We start from the raw sequence: 12,230 nt of genomic DNA, 5'->3' as shown, positions 1-12,230 counted from the left end.
GGCTTCCTTCACTGATGGAAGAGCCAGGTGAGGCCAGCATTTGCTGTGCCCTCCATGCCCCTTGCCACTTAAGTTAGACATATGTTCCTCTAAGCTCCTGCTGTGTTTGGGCCTCAGCATGGGGTGGGCAGTGCGCGGTGCGAGAGTACAATGGTCACGTGGGTCAGTGGTGCGGAAGCCCACCATGGAACAGCTCTCAGAAAAGGAGTGGTGTGGGTATTTTAGGAATTTCTCCCTTCCTGTCTAACCCCCACCTCAGCCCCAGCATATCACCTTTAGGATAGTCCTGAGTCATGGAAGTGGTCAGTTGATGACAATTCATTATTTTTAAATTGAACTGAGCCTTGCAGTTTTCTTTAAGACACGGGACAAAACTCTCTAGTGGTTACTAAAAAGTAACATGTCCACTTTGAATAGATATTCCTTATAATAAAACTGTGAGGCAAGTGAAAACTCCAGCACAATGTGGAGCTGTTCACTGACATGTGCAAGGTCATAAAGTGAGTTAGTGACCATCCTGGAATTAGCATGTGGAAGCTCAGTGGTACTGATGGGATTCTCAAGCCACTTGTGGATTGGAACTGTAATTATTGTCTTCTTTGTTATTTTGAGACCCAAATTCCCTTTCTTTATTGATACCTTTGGGGAATTTGTAGACAAAGTTTGCACTTTGCAAAATGAGTTACTTTATAAGAATCCCAGAATGCAGTCAAGCCCATCTGTTTAGTCTCCTACATTAGCTTGCTTGTTTCAGTAAGGGCCCAGACAGTCCTTGGAGAGATGCAGTTATAGGAAAGAAAACTGATTATGAGGGAAAGATTTTAGGGTCACTGAGATTTATTCCCCCTATATGCAAAGTCTGCGTAATACGTGCAATAGCCTGAGATCACCTTGGCATAAAGCATGGCTCACATTTGAGCAGCTAATCGTGCAGCTTGCACATGAGGGGAATAGTAAGCAAAGGATTCCGACCACAGAAGGTTTAACAATCAGGAGCTTAAGATATTGCGATGGAAATGAGGCTGGTTGTGCAGCATTTTAACCAAGCATTACTCTGGAGCTTGTCTCCTAGTATTAAGGCTCTCAAAAATTATTGATTTGGATCCAAGTCCAAATTAACATCTACCTTGTTTTCTGTGAAAGTCAAGATAAATGTGCACCAGCAAACCTGAACCTGAGTTAGACTCTGTGTATGTGTGTGTGTCAGAGAGAGAGAGAGAAAAAGAGAGAGAGAGAGAGTAAGTGGTAGATGTAGAAATCTGAGGGTCGAAGGTAAATAATGATAGATAGTAAGTCTTAGAGATAATTTTGATTTACTCCACATTATTTATAATAATGTATAATCATTCCTTATCTTATTTGTGGGGTTATAAGGACAGGGGTCTTCATTTGTTTCCTAGATAAGGCTCTATCTGAGAGGTGGAGTTAGGTGGCTCAGTCCCCACTGAGTGGCAATTCAAATGTTACTTCAGCCTGCTTTCCAGCTCACAGATTGTGGACAGTGTTGCTTCCCCCCAGCTCCTGTCTCTAGGAAGGCCTCCAGACACAGCAGTTGACACTGATGGATGGTCCCCATCTGGCTCTTTATTGAAGCCCCACGTTGTACATAGAACGGGTGAGATAGCCGATGCCTCAGTCAGGGTGGACAGCTAACAGGTCAATAGAAATTCAACCTGAAATTGCTGTCGCAGCAGCTTGTTATGGCTCTCAGCTGTGATGAACAGCTACAGCACTTGTAATTCAGCAAAGGTGGGGCTGTGGGCCCACTCCGCTAGGTGTAGCTAGAACCAGAAGTCAGGGGATCTGGAGCCCAGTTCCAGCTGGAGCTCTGTGACCTTGGGGAGATTTCTCAGTGCTTCTGAGACTGTGTCTTCATCTGCCAGAGCAGTGGAGTGGGCGTTAGACTTTCCCAGCCAGGATCAACTAGGACTACGCACGCATGTGAAAGTACTTGGAGAACCAAAAGAAAAAGTATTAGTAAAACCACAAACCCAGGCAGGTCAGAATTCCCTTGGGGGCATTTCCCCTTCCAGGTTGGGAAAAGTGGAAGAGAACTAATGTTCTTCTGAAACAGGCATCACCTATTTTGTTTCATTTGACTCTATCAAGGTAGGTGTTATTCCCATTTTGCAGATGAGTTGACTGAGGCTCAGAGAAGATAAGTGACTTGCTCAAAGTTGCTCATTTGGGTGTTAACTCAGCAGAGGCAAGACTGGAAGAAGTGTGCCCAATCTCAAAGCTCTGTCTAAGGTATGTGATCCCTGCTTCATTGTTCAGCCGAACACTTACTTCTCCATTAGCAACCCGTCCCTTCTCCCCTGCTTCTGCCACTTAACTGTCATACAACCTTGGCCAAGTTTACCCTGTTGAGCCTGATTCTTCGTCTATAAAAACAGGATTAATACTAGTGGCCTTGCACGTGTGTGTGAGGATTAAATGAATTAGTCTAGGAACAGTGCCTGGTCAGGTGTGGGCACAGAGAATTGCCTCATGTCTCCTCCTCCCCAGCCATCCCCTTCATCCATGCTGCCCACTCCACGGTGCTCCCAAAGTTCGACCTGTGCCTTGAGGCCTCCCTTCTCCCTTTAGCAAGAAGAATGAGAAAATGTCACGGTGCATTATCTTTCCATTTTTACTGACATTAGAAAAATTTTGAGAAACACCCTTAGGTATTTTCTTGGCTAGGCACCTGAGCAAGTTCTCTGGAGGAAAATCTACTCTTCAGCAAAGGGAGGGAGTGCGCCTTGAACTGTTGCTCACGTAAAATCTTGGGGCAGAGAATTTTGACACAACTGACCATTTTATCTGTATTTCCTTAACAGCCAAAAGCTATGGCACCTTATTCTCTCCTAGTGCCCATTATTAATCCTATTTAATATTTATCAATATTGATAAGTGTTGATAAAGTTTGTAAAATAACATTATTTAACTTTAAGATAGTGATTCAAATCACACCTCTAACTCTTTTTTCCACTCAAATTCCATTTGAAATGACCGAAGAAATATTAGAAAACATCTGCCCAAAGCTAAAAAACAGAAAATGATGCAACCTGAGACCAGAAACTTTAAGAAATTTCTACAAGATACCGTTTATGTAAAGCTAGATTTAGGGTTTTACTATAATGAGAAACTCTTATTTTATGAATTTTTTGTTTGTTTGTTTTTGGGTTTTTTTGAGGAAGATTAGCCCTGAGCTAACATCTGTTGCCAATCCTCCTCTTTTTGCTGAGGAAGACTGGCCCTGAGCTAACATCCGTGCCCATCTTCCTCCACTTTATATGTGGGATGCCCACCACAGCATGGCTTGCCAAGTGGTGCCATGTCCGTACCCGGGATCCGAACTGCGGAACATGCGAACTCAACTTCTGCGCCACCGGGCTGGCCCCTATGAATTATTTTTAAAAGCGTTGTTGTGGGTTGAGTTGTGTCCTCCAAATGATATGTTCAAGTGTTAACCCCCAGCACCCATGAATGTAATCTTATTTGAAAATAGGGTCTTTGTAGATGTAATCAAATAAAGATGAGGTCATACTGGATTAGGGTGGGCCCTAATCCAATGATCGGTGCACTTATAAGGAGGGGATTTGGAATAGATACACAGGAAAGAAGGTCATGTAAGACAGAAGAAGAGATTGGAGTAGTGCAATTGTAAGCCAAGCAACACCCAGGATTGCTGGCAACCACCAGAAGCTAGAGAGAGGCAAGGAAGGCTTCTTCCCGAGAGCCTTTAGAGGGAGCATGGCTCTGCCAAAACCTTAATTTTGGACTTCCAGCCTCTAGAACTATCAGAGAATAAATTTCTTTTGTTTTAAGTAGCCCAGTTTATGGCAATTTGTTATGATAGCTCTAGGAAACTAATACAAACTTGATTGAAAACTTTAAAAATGGATTTAGGAGAGGGCTGATACAGATGCAATTCGAACATGTGAAGGAAACACTCACCTGGAAAATAAGTGGGTAGATTCCCTTAGCAGAGCGCCAGATAATCCCCAAGCTCAGACCAACAGGGCTCAAGTAAACGTGGGATACATCCGAACCCTACAAATGACCTTGGGAAGTTGGATTTTGACCCTACTCTTGCCATGACCAGCCATGTCAAGTAAAATGGAGGTATCATCACAACAGGTTTTTTTTTTTCCTAAAGATTTAATGAAGTTATGTCTCTCTTTTTTTTGAAGAAGAAGATTGGCGCTGAGCTAACATCTGTTGCCAATCTTCCTCTTCTTTTTTTTCTTCCCAAAGCCTTAGTACATAGTTGTGTATCCTAGTTATAGGTCATTCTAGTTCTTCTACGTGGGATGCCGCCACAGCATGGCTTGATGAACAGTGCATAGGTCCATGCCCAGGATCTGAACCAGTGAACCCCTGGCTGCTGAAGTGGAGTACGCGAACTTAACCACTACACCACTGAGCCGGCCCCATCACAACAAATTTGATTGAGGAAAGCTGTGCCAGTCAGAGAAGGGGCAGGCTCAGGGGACCAAGACAAACACAGAAAAGCATCCACTTGGCACAGTGGGCTAAGCAAGTACTCTTTCTTGCATATGCTCTTTCCTAACTCCTGGGTACAAACAAGGCTGCCAATCTCGTGAAACTAAAACTACAAAAATATGAGATTTTCCCTTTCTCTTTTGTCTGAAACTAAACAGTTTGAATAGAGATCCGTATAGTTTCTGAGAAGCCACTTTTCAAATCCCCAAACAGGAAACATGTAGACATTCATTCGTTAAACTAAAATTTTTGTTGAGTACTTATTTTGTGCCAGGCATTAGTTAGGATGAGGGTTTTGTTCAGAGATTTTGCATCATATGCAAAGATCTGAAGACAAGACAAAAGAGAACATGGGACAATCAAGGAGCTGCAAGGATGGGTAAACAGAGAAAAACCATTGGGCCTGAGAAATTATTGAATAGTTATTCAAATTATTCACACAAGGGAGGTGAGTCAGAGCAATCAGAGGAAATGACCCCTCTGAAATGGAATTATTCTAAGAAATCAGAAGAAAAGACTTCAGTGAATCATCAGTTCCTTTTAGTATTTTAACACAAGATCAGAGAGGACACTGTATTTATGAAAACACAACAATCTGAGGCTAGGAAATGTTGCCGTAAGATTAGAAATATAATCCTTAAATTGAAATATTAAATAAAGGCTGTATAGAGAAAATTGTAACCTGCAGTAAACTGAATTGATGAATTAGATGATTAGGTTGATAAATTCTCCTAGAATGCAGAAGAAACTATATAAACTTAACCATAATGCATGTAAAGGAAAGATGTATAGAGGATAAATCCAACAGATCCAGTATTAATACATTAAAAAAAAAAAATACCAAAAAAAGAGAGCAGCTACAGAAACGGTAACAATAGACATAAAAGAAAAAGAATCCTAAACTTAAAGAAACATTGGAGTCTTCAGACTGAAGGGTCCTACTAGGAATCAGGAGAATTAGTGCATAGAACCCCACACTGAGAGAGAGCCCAAAGCAGGCTCCCTCCTACCCTCGGGCACATACCACAGATAAACGAAACAAAATAGATTATCTAGAAAGGGGAAAATAGGACATCAGCATACTGCTTTTCCACCACACTAATTGCTGGAAGACAGGGAATAACATACATAGAATTTTGAGGCAAAAGATTGTTGCCCAAGAGTTTGTTATATGGTTTACGTGTGCGGGCAATAGCAAAATCTATTCTCAGACATTCAAGAACTCGTAAAATATCGCTCTTCCTCAGGAAAATTTCTTAAAGAAGTGCTATGACAATTCAAGAAAAAATTCAAAGTAAAGAATTCAAATTGGAGGAAACCAAGCATCACAGAACTTTTTGCAAGAAATGAAACCATAGAATTTAGTATTAGTGTATAAATAATGACTAACATTATGAAATTTAGCAACAAATATTAAAAATGATAATAATCTGGATTTTAAAAAGTTAGCTTATTCAGATATAAACGGTAGTGGGGAGAAAGAAGGAGGGAGTAAATAGAGGCTCTGTGAGTATGTGAATTCTTTCTGATTTGTTTACTATTTTATCCCCAGGCTTAGAATAGTGCCTGGCATATTGTAAGTGTTTAAGGAATGAATGAAAAGTCTGCTAAATCTCTATAATCGATTAGAATTTAAAACTCCCATCAATCAATAATAAAACGACTATCTGATAGAAATACAAAACAAAAACACAATTTATGGCAATTTGGAGAAAGTAAAAGCCAAACAGCCTCCCCAAAAAGCCGCTCAGTCTAACTAGTAATCAGGAAAATGCAAATCAAAGTAACAAAGACATACCAATTCTCATCCATCAGTCTGATTGCCAAAGATCAACATGTCTGACAATACCAAGTGTTGGTGACCATATGGGGAAACAGGAACTCTCTTAGTCTGTTAGTGGACTTCAAATCAATACTAATACTTTGGAGAATTTGGCAATATCAAGGAAAGTTGAAGATGTGCATATGATTCAGCAATTCTACTTCAAGATACACACCCTAAAGAAACCCTTGTAAATGTGCCCCCCCATGAGCTCCTTTAAGGATGTTCATTAAGCATTGTTTGTAATAGTGACAAACTGGAAACAATCTAAATGTCCACAAAAAGGGGGATAGATAAATGAGCTGTGATTAATTAATATAACTGAATAATATATATCAGTTAAAATGAGTGAACTACATTTGTGCTTTAACTAAATATCAAAAACATAAAGCTGGTAAAGGCAGAGCAAATTCCAGAACGGTATGTCTAGGACATTTAACAAGCCCTCATTACCCACATTACTGCGAACTGGGTATGCCTACGTAGACGGCGAAGAATAGTAAGAAACAAGAACTAGGTGGAAACGTGCCAAATTCGCGAGAATGGTGACCTCTGGGGAAGAAGGGCAGGAGAGTTTTGAGACTGTGGACTGAAATAAAGGACTTGAACTTTACAATGTTTTACCTCTTTTATTCAAAAAAATCTGAAGCAAAGTGACAGAATGTTAACATTTGTTAATTCTGAATAGTGGATACATGGGTGCTATATTATCCTTGTATTTTATTTTTAAAACTTTTCACACTTCCCTTAAAGTGTAATAAATATCTACCCTTATGTACTTACAATGATTCCGTTAGAAGATTGATGAGTTTGTAGCAGGGAGAGAATGGGTCCATGTAACTTCTGAAATGATATTAAAAAAACAAAACTTCATGTGTGTGCATTGTTTTCTTGGGGAGGATACAACTCTATCTCTTCCAAAGGCATTTGGAAATGTATAAGAGGGAGACCTTTTTTTTTTTTTAAGGAATATTAGCCCTGAGCTAACATCCGCTGCCAATCCTCCTCTTTTTTGCTGAGGAAGACTGGCCCTGAACTAACATCTGTGCCCATCTTCCTCTACTTTACATGTGGGATGCGTACCACAGCATGGCTTGGCAAACAGTGCATAGGTCCGCACCCAGGCTGTGAACCAGCAAATCCTGGGCCTTGGAAGGGGAATGTAGGAACTTACCCTCTGCAACACCAGGCGGGCCCCTGGAAACGTATGGGGGGAGATTTAGATTTGCATAATACTTTAATGATGCTACTGGCATTTAGCACCTGGGGCCAGGGATGCTAAATATCCTGCAATTTGTAGGTCTACTCCTACACAAAAATAATTGACATCCCCAAATGCCCATAGTGTCCTTTTGGGAAATACTGAGTTAGAAATTGCATTCTGCAGAGGATAACAGAAAATATGGCTATTAGTAGTTAAACAAATAACCATTTTCTTTTCCTTGTGTAGCAGGAAGTCTGGAGTTTGCTGGCATAGGCTCAGTGGCTCAAGAGTGTCAGGGCTTACTTCACTGTGTTTCTATTTGTCTTTTCCTTGTAGTTTCACAATGACTACTGAAGCTCTAGCCGTCAAATCTGGTGTCCAGACAGAAAGAAAGAAGAGCTAGAGAGGGACAGGGCAATACTTGTATGTGGAGAGCAAGATTTTCCCCCAAATCCTCAATAGACTTCTATTTATGTTTCATTGTACCACATGGCCTTGCCTGCTGCAAGAAAGTTTGGTTTTTGGCTTTGCAGTCTTTATCCTAGAGGAAAGCAAGGAAAAAAGGGGTTTGGAACGGGCATTAAGTAAGTCAACCTACAGTACATGCTGCAAAAATTAATAAGTTGTGAATGAATATGAATGAAAACAGTGAGTATATCAAGATTCACTCAAGAAAGCAGAAACCATTCTGAATATTTACCATAAGGGGAATTTAATGCAGGAAATCGGTTACACAGGGGACTGAAGAGTAGAGAAGCTAAATGGGAACGTGAGGCAGCTCAGAGATCAGCAACCTCAGGGAGCTGCTATCCACTCAATGTCAGAAAGACAAAGGGAGCAGGCAGAATTACTGGGGTGGTGTGGCAGAAGCCAGAACCAGGACAGGCCCCCTCAGCAGGAGCTGAAGCCGGAGAGGAGCTGCAGCGATTGCAGAAAACGACACACCAGAGATGGGGCAGAGGAAGACCCTGACCTGTCCCCTCCTCCCACTGGTTTCTTCTAGTGGCCAAACCCAGCGGGGAGCCAGCTTACAGTCTGTAGGGGCCCCACTGTGATGCAGAGCTAAGTAAGAGAAAGACAAGGAATAAAGGGAAAGGAAAACAGGTCCAGACCAAGAATGCTGGGTAGAAATACACGACACACGTCTATGTTAAAGAAAAGGGATGTATAGACAATAAAAGTAAACCAGAGGTGACAAAATTAATATCAGATGATGTAGAATTCAAGTCTCAGGCCATTAAATGAGATGGAGCAGGGTTTTTCCGTCTTTTTTCTTTTATTGCTAATGGGCACAATCCATAACAAAGATGAAGGAATCATTGAAACTTTAAGTGCTAAATAGCGTGGCATCAAATATATATATTAACACCTCTTAGAAATACAATGAGAAATGCACAAGAACCATAATCACAGAGGGAGTCTGGAATCCCTGTGATAGATCAAGCAGACAAAAGTGAATCAGGGCATTCAACAGGAGTTCTCATTAAGACACACGGCAGAGCCAAACCTGAAAGCAGAGATAGTCACAGCTTTAAGTGCTTTTATTAAGACACAAGGAAAATGAAAATAAATGGATTCAATTATGGCTTCAACTCAAGAGGATGTAGAAAACAAATATAACTTTAGGAATGCAAGAGAAAGGAATCAATAAAGACAAAACCAGAAATCAATATATTTAAAAGTGGAATTGATAAATTTACCAAGAGCCTATTTCAAAAAGATCACTAAAAGAGACAAAGTCTTGGACAACCTTATCACAAAAAAAGTGAGCAAAGACTCAAATACACAGCGTTAAGAATAAGAAATGTAACATAACCATAGACATAGAGGTCAAACACATTGGAAGAGCCATACTATATAGGACTCAATCCTAAGATATTTCAAAATCTCAAAGATAAAGATCATTTTAAAGGGAAATAAAAATATTATAAAATTAAAAGAGGCCTTATTATGGCTCATGAGGCCCTGCAGTTATACTGTGTCATGGAACTACCAGTTTTCCTGTATGACATCTATCATGATGAATGCAAGTGGAATTTAGAGAACCGTCTTGCTATTAGACCATAAGCTTCCTGAGGTCAAGGACATCTTAAGTGATTTTGCATCTCTGGTGTGTAGCTACAGGATACACTGCAGATGCTCAGGGGATGTTTGTTGCAAAAATTTTTTCTTTCCTCCCTCCCTTCTTTTCTTTTCCCCTCTGGCGTTGTTTCCCTCCCTCTTTCCTTGCCTTCTTCAACACCCCATAGAATAACCAAGAAGCAAGAGCCATTTAGTTTAGAATAAACAGTGCCCTAGTTATGTCATTCTTTTGGTCCTATTGATGGTCTATTCTCTATAGATGCCGTCACCCTGTGCAGGAGGTGTGTGCAGGCAGGCTCCAGCGTGGGGTCCACAGAGGGTTCCTCTGCAAGCAGCACTGCTTATCAGGAGCTGCCCGGAGCTGGTGACTCAGAGAATGGCCCAGCAGGCCCTGGCTGTTGCTAGGAAACCACAGTTCCCCGGTGGAACCCAGCACAACACTTGCAGGTTGTCACTGATAACTTAGAGAAAACGAAGAGCCATCAGAAAAGGTAGAGGGAAAAACAAAAAGCCAAAATGAAGAAAGTAATTTTCCTTGCCCAGCACTAAATGACATGTATCTAGGGGGATTAGAGACAAAAATAGTCAAAGAGAGGTTGGCATCATTAACAAAACTCACTTTTGCTCTTGATTCTTTTGAATGTGCTGCGAGAACATGGCCAAAAAGATGTCTGTTCCGTAGACAGTCTCAGGGTTTTCTGGAACTTTGGCCATGGAAGTGTTTGGGGACGTGATAGAGGACTCTGCCCCAGGATCCCTGTCCACTCTCTGATTTGTCCACTGTCCCCAGCTGCCTGGTCAGCCAACTTTGCAAGTGAGTGCCCCCCGTGGCCTTCAGCATACATTTCACCAACTGCAAATTAGTGTTGCCCAGGCACATCCATAGAGGAAACAGCAGAAGGAGAATAAAAGAACCCTAGAGCAGTGTTTCTCAAATTTTTGTTTGTCAGAATTACGTGGAAGGTTTCTTAAACAGGGATTGCTAGATCCTATTCCCAGAGTCTCTGATTCAGGAGACCTAGGTGGGGGCTGAGAAGGTACATTTCTAGTAAGTTCCTGGGTGGTACTGATGGCTGCTGGTCCAGAGACCACACTTTGGGAAACTCTGTCTTAAACTATTAAATCTTGCAAGAAGTTGACAAATCACTTAACTGAAGAAGAAACAGAGGTTCAAGGAAGTGCAGTGGATTGCCCACGGTCACGTAGCTGCTGGTGGTGGGTTCAAACCCAGGCTTCCTGAACTGAGTACCAGTGCATTTTCTCCAGTACAAAATGCTTTCCAAGCAGCGCCTCTTTAAAAATTCTCCAAAAGACTCCAGATGGCCGCCAACAGGGGTGGTCCCACCAAGCAAATGCCGAGTTGCTAAATCCAACCCTGATAGCGACAGCTTTCCATATGAAGCCAGACACGGTTTGCAAAAGCCTTTGTGTTCTTTGCAGCGTTGTCTCTCATCTTTCTAAATACTGCAGATAGAAAAGTAAGCATGTTGAGGAGGAGCAGACACAGACACACGGGGCTCCGATACGCTTCCAAAGAGGCATGCCTCCAGGGCTGAGCTGCCAAGCTAGGGCTGCCGGTGGGAAGCTCCACTGGCTCTGGACTCAAACCATGAGGCAGCTCTCTCTCTTGCCTGCTCCCCCCGCCCCACTGGCCTCTATGTGTGCCAAGATGGCTTCGGAGATATATTTAAAACTTTAAAAATACACATTATTTCCACTTTTGCTTGAATATAGGCTTCATCAGCCATCAAGGCTAATTGTAAGCTGCAGGACACAAAAAGAAAAAGTCAGGCAGACAACATGTGTTAACAAGCCCTGGAGGGCCAAAACAAAACTAGAGCAAGGATGGAGTTTGTCCTTGGTCCCCCTGGTCTCCTCTTTGACTCTCTGCCTCCCTGCTCCTCTTGATTTCTATTCCCACATGACCTTGCTCTTTATCTTCGGCCAAACTCTGCTAAGGTGTGAGATGAAACGGATATAAGGGGTTATTTGCTCACAAGTCTTTTAACTTTAATAAAGGACATTGGAAGACTAAAAACCCTCCAGTGCTTGAAAAAATGAAGCTCTAATGATGAAATTTGGGTGGTATTGCAGGGTGGGGGAGAATCACTAAGAACCAGGACCTTACCCAGCATTCTCTATATTGTACCTCACTAGTTTGTCTCCTGCTGAGGCTAAGACTTACCTTGTGTATTGGTGATACTGACAGAGTCTCCTGCCTCAGGAACCATCACTTGTATTCTCAGTACCTACGTTTTCACCAGAACTTTGTGTCTACTAGATGGCATTCAGATAGAGCCGGTGGCCAAATTCTTATTTCTGTAGCTTAATGATGCTAAGAAAAAATGAACTGGAGACTTCTTCCTTCCTGCCAGGGCTTTAGCTTTGTTCATATTCTCTCTGCCTCATGGGTGGACTGTGTGTCTGTGACCACTACTGAGTGAGTACAGAAATACATGACATTTACTTGTGTATGGTGCTTTATAGTTTTCAATGTGCTTCACATACATTCTTTCCTTTGAGCTCACTTCTTGAGTTTATAGAAATTATCATTTCCATTTTACCTCTGAGGAAACAGAGGTTCAAATACATCAGCTAGAAAATAGCAGCTAGAACTTGAATCTAAGCCTT

Source organism: Equus caballus, chromosome 24 (genome assembly GCF_041296265.1).
Source record: "Equus caballus isolate H_3958 breed thoroughbred chromosome 24, TB-T2T, whole genome shotgun sequence".
NCBI lineage: Eukaryota > Metazoa > Chordata > Mammalia > Perissodactyla > Equidae > Equus > Equus caballus.
This window is presented reverse-complemented; position numbering follows the sequence as displayed.